The following is a 17,500-nucleotide window of genomic DNA, read 5'->3' on the forward strand; positions in this document are numbered from 1 at the left end:
ACACAGCAATTGAGCTTAAACAATGTTTAAATAAAAATCATAATATACAAAAATCCAAAAAATCTTCTTTATATAAATGTTTGGTACTTGAATACAGAGTACAGAGTGAACTAAATAATCTGGAGGGATGAACGGTCTGTGGTTAATCGATCAATAAACAGAATAGCTAGATTTTCAAATAGATTTATTGACCAATTAAATATTAAACCCCCTGCACAAAATTCATAACAAACCTAAAATAATAAATAAAAGCAGCTGTGTCTTAAAGCATATCATACTGCTCTCGCAAATTAAAATTTTTTATTGTGTACTTTTAAATAGGCTATTACTTCACTTTTAAATATCACTCTTTGTTTTGTGCAATTTGTTCATTGTTATTGAATAAGGGTGTGTTACTGGGACGGCATACGCCGGACTAAAAGGAGTGAGTCAGACCTGTTTGTAAACACTTAGTCTTGGCATTATGATTAGTGTTTTTTTTTATTAATTTATTTATTTGTGAAATAAGCCTAGGCGTATGTTAAAAATTTGACTTGAGCATGGCAGTAACCAATAACATCTTAATATTACCTCCAGTGCTTATGTAAGACTTCAATCTGCTCCAAATTTACACACATATGCTATATTTAATTTATAACACAGCAAACTTAACATCACAGGCAGATCATCTTTAAAAACAAATTTGCAAAAAGGTGTATTTCATAGGAATTTGAAAGTGAAAGCAAACTTCATCCCAGCACTCCCCGTCCCTAATGTTAGTAAATACATTAACTAATGGAATTTTATTGTAAAGTATGACCAAAAAGCAAAATGATTTATTGGTGAAATGGTTAATTTTTTTATTTATTTATACTTTTGTTAATTGAATTGAATTTATTAAATAATAGTAATAATAATATTAATACACTTAAGACAACTGATACCAAAATCAACTATTAAACTAGCATTTAAGCCAACTTGTTTAAGTAAACAACTTAATCACCTTGGAATTATAAGGTTCTATCTGCGTTCTGAATGATTTTGAGATATTGAGCTTCAAAGTTCTTGCATTTCATATAGCAAACAACGTGTGTAACAATTGTTTTTTAAATAAAAAGTCTTAAAATCTAAACAACTTATATAAAAAAAAAATCCCATAATGTAAATTAGTTGTCATTTAATAAGAGTATGTCAATAACTCAATTTTGACAAAAATGTCAGATAGAACCTCATAATTCTAAAGTGACGACTTGGCTGCACTGAATTTGGGAACTGCTTTTGTTACAAAACATGTAACGCTGACAGAAAATCCAAAATCAGACATCTTAGGAAGGTTATCATAATCAAACAATATTTGTGTTGGGAATAGCCCCTGAAGAATAGCCCCTTAAAATGCTGCCTATTTAGATAGCTCACTAGAAATGCAAACAAAGCCACAGAAAAACTTCATGGCTAAGCATCGTAATATGAATGCTTTCATGGGGATGCTTTTTTGCAAGTGCCAAAAAGTTCAACATACTAATTTTTGTGCATTTTGTCCAACAAGTTACCATCTGGCAAGTTTCATTAGTGTGATCATTGACAATATTGACAATGATACAGTTCTATGAACCCTGTTGCTAGGGCAGAAATGAAAGCTGTAGAGCTCTCTCTCCATCTCTTTCTCTGAACTGTTGGCATGTTTGTAAGGTAATGTTTCTTCTCCTCTTTCGGCTGTAACAGTGACATTTGTGAATTAACACACAAGCATGTCTTCAGAGCGAGTTTTCACCTCCGTGTCTATCATGGATCAGGTATGATTGCAGTGGCTGTTCTTCCCTGTCCATGTCACTGCTCGGTGAACAGCTATGTGAACACAATGGCCAATCATAGGTGTTCAAGAACTCACTTAACAGCACTCAAAAAGCAAGCATCCAGTCCTTTTTTGGAGTGAAAGGACTGCAATATACTTCATAAATATCATCTTTTATACTTTTTTTGCATTTTATCAAGCCACATACCTTCTGTAAAGATATTAGAGAACAATTTAAACAATTAATCTATGCATTCTATGACACCTTTAAAACATCTTAAAAACATGTGCTGAACAATGCTGTGTAGTCTAGTTGGTAATTGGTAATTACACATAGCTAACCATGAATATATTCAGTGTGGCCAGGTCATAATGGAAAGGCCAAATTATCAAAGACAACAGCAGCAAAACATTTGCATTAACAGAGATATTCAAATATTTTCACTGCGTTCAGTTGTGCTGAATGGAATTGCTGGAGTATGTGTTTGTGGACAACATGGGAAAAGACACAAGAGTCAAGGGCATCTGGAGTTGGTTGTCAGAGAGGTTACTCAGAGTTTTGTTTGAATCTCTCTGTGCACATGAACATCAATCATACTTGCTGTATCAGAAGAGGGCCAGATGTGCTTAATGTGTAGTCCACAACAAGCAAAACACAAAACAAAGTGTAACAGAGGCATGCAGTTCAGCTTGTGGAAAGAATGAAATGTCATCAAAAGTTATTGTACCAGACAGAAAACATTGGGAGTGGTTTGATAGAAAGCAATGGAATAATTTGCTTGTGTTCACATCGCAGACCAAAAGTCCATGTTGATTTAAACTAAAGCAAACACATGCTAGCGAGAGGAGAAGCATCAGAAGAGTCATAATATATATATATATATACTTACAAATCGAGACGAGTTGTCATTTCTCACAGTCTTGGCATTCCCAAAAGCTGCAGTGAAATAACATTTTGTGAGTTTGTCATGCCTAATTTATTTAACACATTGACTGATGTCCTCTGGTGGAATAATCCTAAATCCTTAGCTACCTTTAGTCATATTCATAAAGCAAAACATTAGAAGCAAAAACAGGAGCGATTCCACATGTACACTATTGAACCTATTTTAAAACAATAATAACTGTTTTAGTTATGTGCAGTGGACATTAATTCGAATTTACAAGCAATGCACAAAACATTTAGGACTAAAACAATAATCTTTTTTTAGTTTACTCACAAAATACAAATGATAATAAATGTGTTTGTTTGTCCTCTTTACAGTAGTCTATGCATAAATCATGAAATGATGAACATCATAAGGTATGTTGAAAGAAACTAGGGATGTTCTGATCCGGATACTTGGAACGGATATTGGTTCAATGCCACATATTTTTGCTGGATCGGGTATTGGCCAGATGGTACCGAGCTAAATCCGATCTTGCACGTGCACTATATTCTGTGTAATTTGTAAGCCAACAAAAGCCATGAGGGTAGCTTATTATAAGGGCCTAGAATGTTCTGAAGCCATTCTATAATTTAATGTGAAGCACAGATGAATATTCAAGTGGTTAAATTCATGTTCATTTCAGCGCTGCCCGCTGCTGCGCCTGTCAATCATTCTCCATTCATTCATAATTCAAACTGCGTGTCGTGTTCATGAGAACTCGAAAAACATTCTCCAATACTATTTGATCCTGTTAGTTTAAACTATCAGTGGAGAAATGCATTTGGTTTTGCATTAAATGGGTTAATTTTGACCTGCAGCAAGGACTTCATTGATGTTTCTAAATCATGTTGAGTCCTGTCAGTTAGATCAGCAGATCGCATTAGCAATACTGGAGTAGAGAGGGTTATACCTGCTCTTCACACACAAAGTAGGCCTACCTGAAATTTTAAATTAGAAAAGGCTCAATAATACATTGAACAGATACTCAACGCACTTCTTCCCTTTGTGCTGCTGCTTTGGAAGTGTCCGCAGATACAGGAGGGCTGTGCACTCAGTTGTGTCTCAGTTATGCATCAAGCGCTTCATTCACGCACCAGCTGCGGAGATGCGACGTGCGCCACTCCGTAAAGTTATTCTGTAATATTAAGTTTCTGTTCTTTCATCCTTCTGACTAAGTTTATTCTTCCGAGAGGAATACTTTAAGTGCTGCGAATAGTGCGAACGGGCGCAATATGGATTGTCATTAACAGAAAATTATTTAGTCTTTTGGCGAGGGATTATTAAGTAAAACCGGTCTCAGACAGTTTAGTCTGCTTCAAACCTGCAGGAAAATATCAGGCTTTGCTAAATAGCTGGTTATTTTACCAACGATTAGGGTCCATAGTGGTATTACAGATATATATAAAAAAAAAATATCGCAATATTAAAAAAGGAAACATAAGCTGGACCACAACAGATCAATGTCATAACAAATGTTAAAATAATGTAGCCTAGTTTAAGATAAATTATTTGAGTTTAGCACCAGAACTATAGAAACTGTATAATGCTTATCAAAAAAAAAAATAAATAAATAAATAAAATGGCACAGTATCGGGATCGTATCGGTATTGGTCGATGCTCAGAATTTTGGTATCAAGATCAGACCAAAAAATGGTATCGGTGCATCCCTAAAAGAAACCATACAATTAACTTAAATATGTTCTATGTAATAGCTCAGAGTTTCAATGGTGTACCATTAGAACTCAAAATTATACATTTGATTAATAGATTTAGCTAAATTGTTTTTAATGTTCATGGTTTATCAGTTAATGCATATCCCTAGAACTGAAACCATTGCCAGGGTAACGCTTACCGTTTTGAGCTTCTGTGAAAAAATAATAACATTTCAACTTGAATTCAAACTGATAAGACAATGCATATGTTCTGAATACTATACTAAAATATGACAAAAAAACTGACACTGCACATATTACAGCGTTCTACATTTTAAACTATGAATTCCAGTGTAACAAATAACTTTTATTGTCAAATGAAAAAGTGCAAAGTTGATTACAGTGTGTGCAAAAGAGGAAAATTTCATGGATCTTAGGTTCTTCATGGAAACAGATAAATGTACAGAAAATGTACAGTTACAGCCTTTCTTTTTGAACACTGTCTACTCCTAGTAACCTAAGAGAGGTATGCAGCAGGAAATGCAGGGCCCATGGTGAGGGGCTCGTTACTTCCAGCAGCTAAATTCTTACAGATGTAGGACTTCACTCTGCTCTGAGTCCTGCTGCCAACAAAAAAAAGACTTCTGCTCCATCTCAATCTCATCGTATGGGCATTTCCGCTTCAAGGCCCCCAAATTACAAAAGCAGCGGTCTGATTAACAGACATTAATTTTAGCAATAACATTAGTTAAGATTTGGGTGGGACTATCGAGAAGAAAAAAAAAAACACTATATTGTCATTTGATCATCTGCCTCCAAACTTGCCACAAGAACCTGAAATAACTATCCCTGAATTTCCCATATATTGGTATTTCACTATGTTCAATAACATCTGATCTATGTTTTAAGATGAAGGACTAGGGTGTACAAGTGTAAAACAGCATACAGTAGAGACACACACACACACACAAAAACCTGGCACAAAGAAGGCATGGAAGACTCACCCTCAAGCACAGGATTGGACTGAAGCAGCTGCTCTTTTACTTTGTTCACTTCCTGGCCCTTCCCACACACTGCCGCAACATATGACATCACAAATTTACTGGCCTCTGAAAGCAGACCACAGAGAAATGAAGTCAAAGATTTTCTTCCAGACGAGACCTCACCCCAAAAAAATCCCCTCTACATCATCATGTTAGGAGAGGGAGCAAACACACCTCTTAACTAACGTGAGAATCCAAACTCTCATATTTCTTCCAAACCAATGAAGAGACTGACTTTTTAAATAGTCTTCAACAATCCATTAAACTGTTGCTTTTATTTATGGGATTTCAGAACATTTCAAATACTCTATAAGGGAATACTTTTTGCATCAATAACAACACCAACAACATCAATATATTTTCACAGTAAATTCAATCTAAATTATTTTAAACAGATGTTTAAAATAAACAGATTAAATATTTGAATTTTAAACAAGATTGATCTTGTTCTACATTTAATGGCTTTCCCATGTCTGCACCAATGAGAGCAGTGACTTAAGCACAGAAGTGCTGATATGAAATGATTTGTGAGAGAATTAAGCCCACTTATGTTTTAGAGATTTACAGCTATTTTTAAACTCTACTAAACACCTCATTTCATATAGCTTAAGCATGAGTCCTGAACACTGAATGAGAGCCCAATTTCATTTATTTCAGAGCTGTGGTAGACTTTCATTAATACAGAAGAGCATTTTGAAATTAAAAAATTGACCTTGACTAACAGCAAATAATTTTCACCAGCCTTTCTCTGTAGTATGGATTACTTCAATCCCTATTCATCTCATTGCCTTGACTGTTGGAGATTATGATGAATTTGAATTGCAGCAACAGTAAATTTTCGGTTATAAACTAAAAGTTTTTAGTTTTTAGGTTCTAGTTTTGTTATGCTAAAAAGCTATTGTTAAACTCATGTATGTCATTTTTTAAAAGACAGATAGACAGGTATGCGTCAATAACACAAATTGTCTTAATTTAATCCACAGTGGGGAAATCATGTTTATTCATGGGAATCATATTTCTAGCTGTTAACATAAAATTTAACCAGATTTTGGTAAAAACCCAAACAATACAAACATAAAAATAAAAAAAAAAATAATAATCTGAAAAATTAGTTATGTGTAACAACAATGAAATGACACAAGTGGAACTACTGAAATGTATTTAATACTTTATATGACAGGCTTTTTTAATGATGGTAGCTTAAAAGAGAATTAAGTCACATGAATTGCTCAAGTGTGAGTTTTTCACAGACTTCAACAGTGTTGAAAATCTTGATAGTCCTATAAGTCTAGTCTGTCAAACCTGATCTTTATTTTGTATTTTTACTTTTGGATTTTCGACAGGTGATTGGCTGGGCCATTCTACAGCTTGATTTTCTTTCTCTGAAAGCATTTGAGAGTTCCCTTGACTGTGTTTTGGATCATTGTCTTGCTGAAATGTCCACCCTGGTTTCATGCTGTTAATGTAGATATTGGACTGAAGCAGTGAATATTCAAATCAACCGCACCTTTAGAAATTAGTTTTTTGAGTAAAATGGTGATGTTTTCAATACTTATTTTTCCCGCTGTAAATCATAACATTTTATTAATTAATTAATTCGGAGTCTTTAACATTACACAAGGCGACGCAGTGGCGCAGTAGGTAGTGCTGTCGCCTCACAGCAAGAAGGTCGCCGGTTCGAGCCTTGGCTGGGTCGGTTGTTGTTTCTGTGTGGAGTTTGCATGTTCTCCCTGCGATCGCGTGGGTTTCCTCCGGGTGCTCCGGTTTCCCCCACAGTCCAAAGACATGCGGTACAGGTGAATTGGGTAGGCTAAATTGTCCATAGTGTATGAGTGTGGGTGAGTGTGTATGAATGTTTCCCAGAGATGGGTTGCGGCTGGAAGGGCTGCATAAAACATGTGCTGGATAAGTTGGCGGTTCATTCCGCTGTGGCGACCCCGGATTAATAAAGGGACTAAGGTGAAAAGAAAATGAAAGAATGAATGAAACTCTCTGCTTACAATGTGCATTACAGTTGAAGTCAGAATTATTAGCCCCCCTTTAAATATTTTCTTCTTTTTTAAATATTTCCCAAATTATGTTTAACTGAGCAAGGACATTTTCACAGTATGTCTGATAATATTTTTTCTTCTTGAGAAAGTCTTATTTGTTCTATTTTGGCTAGAATAAAAGCAGTTTTTAATTTTTTAAAACCTTTTAAAGTCAAAATTAATAGCCCCTTTAAGCTTTTTTTTTTTCTATAGTCTACTGAACAAACCATCATTATACAATAACTTTTCTAATTACCTAACCTGCCTAGTTAACCTAATTAATCTAGTTAAGCCTTTTATTGTCACTTTAAGCTGTATAGAAGTGTCTTGAAAAATATCTAGTAAAATATTATTTACTATCATCATGGCAAAGATAAAATAAATCTGTTATTAGAAATGAGTTATTAAAACTATTATGTTTAGAAAGGTGTTAAAAAAATCTCCTCTCCATTAAACAGAAATTGGGGGAAAAATAAACAGGGGGCTAATAATTCTGACTTCAACTGCACATACAATTAAATAGTACAGCCATAAAATGTAACAGCTAGTATCAGAAAGCATAATGGGTGATTCATCCTTGGATAACACTGTTTCTGAAATTAAGCAGTGAGATTCAGGAATGCAGTGAGTAGATTAAAAAAACAAATACAAATAAACAGGAACTTGGACCATATAGTTCGAAAATCATATGAAAGTTTCCACAAGCAAAATAACACCACCAAAAAAATGCCAACACCATTACTATTTATATTTAGTAATTACTCTGACATTACCTGTCTTTCCTGCCCCACTTTCTCCGGTGATAAGAATACACTGGTCTTTATCTTGATGTCGCAGGGACCGGTAGGCCTCATCTGCCAGAGCAAAACTGAAAAGAGACAATATTATAATGAGACAATATTGAGAGAATATTCAGAATTTAAAGTTACATTTTACCTTAAAGTACCTTCACAGAATACTGATGTTCACTATTCTGCTTGCATTTAGAGTTTTTTATTAACAAAAAGGTTAAAGTGAGAATACTCTATGACACAATCTGGAATGAGGACAGGCAATGCATGGTTTTAAACTTGGAATTGCCAGTGATGGCTGTATGCCAGCTAATCAATGTGTTTAAAACCCTGGGAAAACTAGGTCACAACTGTGCTCAAAGGGTTTAGAGTAGTGGATATCTGCTTTAAAATACAGATTTTACACTGGACACCAAGTGCAACCTAAACAAAATTGCTACTAAAATACAAGATACCTAAAATGGTCTTACAATTAAACTTTTAAAACAGATTTATACTACTAATACTGCATAAACAAAAATATGACAATAAATATCTAAAATATTTAATCTATGCAACCAAAAATGTACTACATAGCACACATGGTGTTTGGCACAAACCAATCTAAAAAGTGCACACATTGAGCTGCTTAAACATGCAAAAGATATTAGTTACATCTTAATCATTTGTTGTATTTCCCTAATGTGCATAACTATCAAACAACACATTTATACACAGCACATAGCTTAAACATGATTTTACTCTGCATTTTTTCTTTTTATTGATAAAAATTCCTTGTATAAACAATTCTGGATCAAAAAGAAACAGGATATTTCTTCTAAATGAAAGAAATGTGTAATTACATACATTCTTTGTAGATTCCAGGGCAGTAAACAATAGAAACATGGGTCATTGAGCTCTACAACAATGATGTAATTATTTGTTTGAGGAGAAAAAGACAATGCGAGCAGTTAGTCATTCTGGTTTGTAAAGTGGGTAGACACATAGGGTGTACTCACACTAGACTATCCTAACCGAGGTTAGGCACGTTTGACCCCCATTTCCCGGTTTGTTTGATAAGTGTTACAGCTCCGAATTGGGCAAAATGCAATGTGAGTGCAGGCCGAGTGGGAGAGGGGACAATCACGTCTGGGCATGGTTCAAGACAATCATGCCTAGTGTGACTACACCCATAGGCTTCAATGATAGGCGTTTGACTGAAGACACTAAACATACCCATTACTTACATTTTCAAGCCTGAGAAATAAGCTCTAAATAAATTTGTCTGAAAATAATGTTCAATTGAAACGCACTGTATTCCACCTCCCAGCATCGTCCTGACTCTTCTGCAATCATTACTTAGGAATGTTCCAAAACCACCACTAATAATAAGTCTGAGTGTGAGGGAAATGTTGCATGTTCCACTTCTCTTAAGTATAAAAGTTCAAAGATTCACCAGGTTCACAGGGAACTAGTGGTATACAGACACTCCTTAAAATAGTGACGGAAGGATTTACACAGATACATTGGAGAGACAGGAGAAATTTCACAAGCAAAGAAGGCCAATTATTAATGTATTTACAAATGCATGAAGCACTGCTTAATTAAGTCACTTTCAAACCATCAGCTTTATACTAGTCATTGCGCATAACTCACATACAGTATGCAAGTCTAATAAACTTAAATCTGATGCTAAATTGCTGTCATACACCAAAGCAGCTGACTAGGTTTTAGAACAGAGCCTTCATTCAAATAAACTATAAATATTACCATTAACTCTACAAACTTATCCTTTAAGTGAATAGACAAAAATACATCTTCATCTGATGTGGTGAGGGGTGGCCTGGAGAGACTGCGTGAGGATAAGAGAAATTCGGAGAGCCAGAGAGGGCACGGGGCATTAAATCAACATAGAAATGGGCACAGCATAGACAGCAGATGTTTAGGCTTTGTGAAGTGGCCAAACTGCTTGACATGATCCAAACAAAAGAAACCATAATAAAATTACCCAAACCCTTACAGAAGGAACGAAAGGGTCCAATTGAAAGAAATTTGACAAAGTGGCAGATCTGGACCATCATGAGGCTTCAGGCTGTCCCAGAATACAGCACAAACCCTTTTTAATAGTGGAGGGTTGATTTGAATATGGATAGTTTACGTTTGAATATGAATAGAACATTTAGACTTAAATGTTAGACTTAAAAAAAGCAACAAAAAAGAAGCAAGCTCTCTACCAGTAACAAAAGGGAGAAGACAGGTGTGTGGTATTTGTTCTGATCCAACTTTGACCTGAAACTAAGTTTTAGTTTGCATTTAAAAGCCAGGGAATCATTAAGTCTTCTTCAAACTGTCTGAAGCCACACCAAGTATGAAAATAGAGGAAATTAAGAGTAAAGTGAGAACATCTGTGGTTAAATTACTCTGCGCAATTGTCACAAGTTTAGAACAGTGGTCAATTTGAAAGTCTAAACTAGAAAAGAAGACATTTTTCATCCCTCTGGGTGATGTAAGACTAGTGGTAACAGAATTAGATAGTGAACTATTGACTTGAGGAACCAAATCTGACCAGATGCTGAATGAGAGCTTTGATGACGAATGGAGGAGAAATATCTTTTGGCACATGGCCTAGAGGAGATTGAATGGTAAATTCTGCTTGCATTAAGGCTGTGGTAAGACCCAAAGCCACAACATGAGGCACATGGCAGAAAATGCTACGCTACTAAGTCTATTAGTCTGGCGTAAAAGCAAAAAATGATCATGAGGGCTGGAACACACAAAATACAGCATACATCATATTTGCTAATGTACAAAGCTGTTTGTACATATGATTCTTTTACACCAGAAGTCTTTAACTATGCACCTGAAGACCCATGCATTGAGCAGCAATGCCCGATGTTCTAATAAAAAAACCCAACAAAAATCACACAGGGTGAGAAGTGGGACAGGAACAAACGCACAGTAGCCAAATAATGAACTGTGGACGAGCACAATGGAAACCACACAACACTGAAATAGGATATCCATATCTGCTTCTGAATGAACCACACTGGAAGCCATGTTTTCCTGCTTGTGGTAGAGTAATCATATATTACATAGAAACAAACAATTGAACTATGGAAGCCCAGGAGAAAGAAGGCTCAATGCACGTGTATCAACCCAGGTGGCCACAAACACCTCAGCTGCTTCCTGCACAAACCTGCCTCTTGCATTACATGTTTTAGTGTGTCCGATTCTACATCCACATGGAAAAAATGTTGCAAAACCCAAGGAAGTAAATAGCCACAGGATGTGATGTATTCCCATATGGGAGCTTTGAAATAGGACAAGGGTACTGGATAGTTTGACTAATAAAAGAGGAGGTGTACAATCCCCCAATTCCTTTACAGCAAAAATGGATACTTTAACCTCTGTGTTAATACATATAATATACAGTTAAAAATCACAATTATTATCCCCCTTTTGATTTTTTTTTTTCTTTAAATATTTTCAAAATGATATTTAACAGAGCAAGGAAATTTTCACAGTATGTTTGATAATATTTTTTCTTCTGGAGAAAGTCTTATTTGTTTTATTTCTGCTAGAATAAAGCTTTTTTAAATTTTTTAAAAAACATTTTAAGGTCAAAATTAATAGCCCCTTTTAGCTATATATTTTTACGATAGCCTACAGAACAAACCATCATTATACAATGACTTCACTAATTACCCTAACCTGCCTCTGTGACCTACTTAACCTAGTTAACCTCTTAAAGCCCAATGTGTTTTTTACATCCATTTTTTATTTCTCTATGCTATTTGGGCTTATTAGAACCTAATTAGAATAAAAACCTAAGTATCATCTTTTTATACAATATACTTTTAGAGAAAAATGATGTCCATATATGTGGACTCATGGTCCGAATTTACATAAAACACTTTTCCCTGAATTTTTTAATTGCATATTTAAACAGATTTTTTTTTTACTTGCTTTGACTATTAGAGAGTAAAATTATTTTTTCCCCATTTTGGACAGTTAAAAATAGTGTTTGGGACATTTCATATGCTGCAAAACAGTTGCAGGATGACACTGTATGTCTGTAACAAAATATAAAACATTCAAAGTATTTTAAATAGCCACCTAAGAGCTAAAAATGTGCTGTCCATGTATGTGGACACTCAAGCCCTAGGAGGTTAAGGCTTTAAATGTCACTTTAAGCTGTATAGAAGTGTCTTGAAAAATATCTAGTAAAATATTATTTACTTTCATCATGGCAAAGATAAAATAAATCAATTATTAGAGATGAGTTATTAAAACTATTATGTTTAGAAATGTGTTGAAAAAAAAAATCTCTCAGTTAAACAGAAATTGGGGACAAAAATAAACAGGGGGGCTAATAATTCAGGGGGGTTGATAGTTCTGACTTCAACTGTAAACCCATTATACTCTATATCTATTGGCCTCTTCACACCCACAAGTCTGTTTTTGGTTACCAAAAATGGATGACTCTAATACTTCCTTCTGTCTGCACTGACTCAACTCATAGTAAAAATGTAAAATGCTCACATGCACACAACGGGGAAAGCCCAACAACGCACTTCACTCAGGATAAGGAAGCCACTGCAGCTGCATAGGACTTGCTATATATATATATATATATATATATATATATATATATATATATATATATATATATATATATATATATATATAAACAGCATCCACGCGCGTGTGCTCTGTAGCGATAGACTGCCCGGACCTGGTCAAATTACAACAGAGTTCCCAACCGCTCCCATGCTTTATTCGGAAATTTATTCCCGTACCGCAAAAAAAAATGGTCGGCTCACGCGGTACAGCAGCGGGAATGCAGCCTCTAGTACGTATTTACCATGTCTCTCTTCTCGTTTGGTCGAAACCCAAAATACTGCCAAACTGCAGAGGTTGTATTCTTTTTCGAGATCGAGATCGCCATCTTACCTCACCTCTCTCTCTCTCCTCCACACTATCCCATGATGACAATCATACGCATTTTTAGGCATTAAATAAATAATATTTAATATTAATACTTGTCTCCTATGTAAGTGCATTGTTTTTCATGACAGTATAACGGTATTGAAACTAACACAGTTGCTATTTTTAGATCCCGCGGTATACCATATTACTGTATTACAGCCCAAGCCTACTGTGCAGTATAATTATTCAAAACTTTAGCATTTAGCATAGACAGCATTTCAAGACATCGTAAGTGTTCTCTCAATTTGAACTCTGTTTGAAGAAGGCTTTTGGACAGGAAAACGGATGAACTGAAATTTATTCCACGCAAAATAACAGCATTTGTGTGCTCTGGTGTCCTGATATCCAACAGAGAGAACATCCTCTCTCATTCATTCACTCTCACCTCTTATGGAGAGTAGCATTGAAGTATTTAAAGTTGAACACGACCTAAACTAGAAATGGTATTTGTTATTTTAGACAAACATACTTTTAAATGTGCAATTCAAAGAAAGAATATAGGGGAAAAAGTGCATAACCCAAGTGTGACCCTCGATGGATACAGAGCTGCCGGGGAGGCAAACTGTGTCAATGTGACAACAAATGATGCCATTGTGGCACATGCTAGCTAAGACCAAGGGGAAACTGTTCTACACAAGTAAAAGCTTGTTTTTCCCGACCCTGGGGATGGAAATAAAGTAGAGGTATTGTGAAAATACTGAGAGAAGGGTCGCCTTTGCATTTTGGGAGACAAAATAAACGCAATTATGGGATAGAATATGGAGATTATATTCCTTAATTCATTTTATTTTCACTTTAATCGATTTATTAATCAAGGGTCGCCACAGTGGAATGAACCGCCAACTTATCCAGCATACATTTTACACAGCGGATGCCCTTCCAGCTGCAATCACTGAGAAACACCCACCGCGCCGCTCATGGAGAACTATATAATGATCATAACTTTACTTACAACCTTAAAGGTTGCTTGCAACTACAAACTATACAGAATATCTCAGTGATTTAACCAATTTAAAAATTATGGGAAACAAATACATGGAAATGTCTTTTTAAAATTTAATTATAAAAACAAAAAAAATAAGAAGAAGAAGAAGAAGAAGAAAGAAGAAGAAGAAGAAGAAGAAGAAGAAGAAGAAGAAGAAGAAGAAGAAGAAGAAGAAGAAGAAGAAGGAAGAAGAAGGAAGAAGAAGGAAGAAGAAGAAGAAGAAGAAGAAGAAAGAAGAAGAAAGAAGAAGAAGAAGAAGAAGAAAGAAGAAGAAAAAATTGTTACTTTGTGGAGTAACTAATTTACATGCATTTATTTATTTATTTAGCAGTCACTTATATCCAAAGTGACTTGCAATTGAGGATGTATTTAAATGTGTTAATTCATCAATTTATTCAAATGCCCAATTTGTACTGAAACAGTGTTTCAGCTATTTTTTTGGTCATTATTCTTTTGACCAAACATTATTTCTAGCATTATTCTCTCATAAAGAATTAAACAATTTGACACTGTAAAACCTAGGTTTTTCTTTTTAGAATGGACCCTTTCTGTTATGATGCATTTAACAGTCATCAGCATCTTAGATTCCTAAAAGTGTAATGTTTTGATAAAAAAAAGGAACATTTTTATGCATGTATAGTTTCATCTTTTCATCAAAATGTATAGTTTCTAAATTTGATGTTTCTCTCTTCTCTAATAGTAGTAGTAGTTTATTTATATAAAACATTTTTTTTTACAATACAACATTGCCCAAAGTGCTGAACACAATCAATACTAATCAAAATAACATCACACAGCACATACAGTTGAAGTCAGAATTATTAGCCCCCCTGAATTATTAGTCTCCCTGTTTATTTTTTCCCCAATTTCTGTTTAACAGAGAGAAGTTATTTTCAACACATTTCTAAAGATTAATAACTTTTTTCTTATAACTCATTTCTAATCTAATCATCTATTTTATCTTTGCCATGATGACAGTACATAATCTTTCGGCTGGATATTTTTCAAGACATTTCTATACAGCTTAAAGTGACATTTAAAAGCTTAACTAGGTTAATTAGGTTAACTAGGCAGGTTAGGGTAATTAGACAAGTTATTGTATAATGATGGTTTGAAAAAAAATAGCTTAAGGGGGCTAATAATTTTGTCCTTAAAATGTTTTTTAAAATATTATTCTAGCCAAAATAAAACAAATAAGACTTTCTTCAGAAGAAAAAATATTATTGGACATATTGTGAAAATTTCCTTGCTCTGTTAAACATCATTTGGAAAATATTTAAAAAAGAAAAAAAAATTCTAAAGGGGACTAATAATTCTGACTTCAACTTTAAGTAACAACTAAAATATAAAAACAAGACCCTCAACACTAAAAATGTGCAAATGCTAAAAAACAAAGATGCAATTTTGGAAGGTTTTTTAAACAAGTTGGAGGAAGCTGTGGAAAAAAATAGTGGAAGCCTATTCCAGTATTTTGGAGTGATAACAGCGAAGGCTCAATCCCTTCTTCGCCTGCATCAGGTCCTTGGTACAGAAAGAAAGGACTAATCTGGTAAATTCAATGTCCTAGTGGGACTGTATAGATGTAGGAGATCTGATACATAAGGAGGTGCCAGACCATTCAAGAATTTCAAAAAAAAAAAAACAACTAATAACTTAAAATCAACCCGAGACCTTCTGGCTACCGTTATCAGTCTCATATAACTTTTTTTCCCCTTTTTCTGAAAGTCTAAAACACCATCATGGAGTTTTCCTTTTATTATTTCAGGAAACAGGATTGTAAAAAAATTATGTATTTGTTACTCTCCCATTCTGCACTCAAAATTTACCCAATTCAAAATGTGAAAAGGCACTATGGCTATATTACACAAACTGTTGAGTGTGTGAATGACGCAAACAGTTTGCAACATTTTTTTAAAAATGACAATCATTTAATTAAAATGCTAGCAATTTTAGCACTTGGCTAAACAGATCGTTTCAAATGCAAGAGGCGATTCCATGTCTGAAAATGTAAAGGTCAAGTGTTTTTTTTCTCGTGAAGTCATTGCTAAAACCCTGAGAAACCATGGAAAGTCAAAGAAGGAATGTAAACAATGAGAAAAGCAAACACTGGCTGAGGCCAAGTTCATGACATACCATAGTTCTCAACATTTGATCATTACAAATCATAAATCCACACAGGGCAAAAATGCTACCTTAATATTTGGAAAGCAGATAAGTAATTATATTTGGCTTTCATGTGGTAGTGTGCAGACATTTTTGCACGACTGTCTGGAATTCTTCATTTTATTCAGTCAACAGAAGAATTCTGGAGCAAAATATTAATATTCTACTACATCATTCTGCTGTTGACTAATCAGAATAAAGTATATATTTCACATATAGTGTAGTTAACTAATAAAAAAATAGTACAAAATAAAAACTAAAAAGTTTGTGATTAGATTAGATCTTTTAGATTTATAGGCAGAGAATACTACACAGTCAGATGCCGTTTGATTGCTTTCACTGGCAAAAAAATAAGTGGGTGGCCACAATTACATGTGAAGAGAAGCTTCCTTCTCTACCTTCCAACGCAAAGTCCAGAGTTCATCTCTCTGTGTGCTAAAAGCCATTGCTGATAAACCAATAACCTGGATGACACACTCCTTTTAACGTTCATGTGAATGTTAAAGCCATTTCTCAACGCTTGTTATAAAATATTACCTGTAAGCATGTGTGGGATGAGAAACCAGATGAACATGAGGCATTCACTTATAAAACAGTTGATTGTGAGGAAAATGTTTTGAATTAAACATAAGGTATTTTTTCTGTCCTTACTAATGCAAGCTGTGAATTTATGAGTTCTTGGTTAAAGCTAAGGCAGATATGACATCACCTGTCATATACAGTGTACATATTTTACTAATAATTTACTGGGACATCAATATTGTCATGTTCTGACATCTTCACTGACACGACTGATACAAAACTGAAATAGAACAGGGCAAAGCCAAGCAATTTCCATTTCACAGTGTAGAAAATAATGTCGTAAAGAGATTCTGGAAAAACACACTTCAGTGGCTCTGTAAATAGCAGAGGCAGTGGAACATTTCCTTATTTCTAACATTTTTATTGCTGAAATAAATTTCTTTGGCACTGTGACTGATACTATTTAATACGTTTGACTACTTTCCTGTTCGCTATCTCGGTATAGCTGTTTTGATAAAATCTGTATTGTACAAAGCACTATAGAAACAAAGGTGACTTGCCATTTGTACGTAAGCAGCTGAAGAGAAACAAAGTATTACATAGAGTAAAATTTTTTACATGCATTGCCATATAGTTCTGACAATGA

The sequence above is a fragment of the Danio aesculapii genome, chromosome 9 (assembly GCF_903798145.1).
Source record: "Danio aesculapii chromosome 9, fDanAes4.1, whole genome shotgun sequence".
Taxonomy (NCBI): domain Eukaryota; kingdom Metazoa; phylum Chordata; class Actinopteri; order Cypriniformes; family Danionidae; genus Danio; species Danio aesculapii.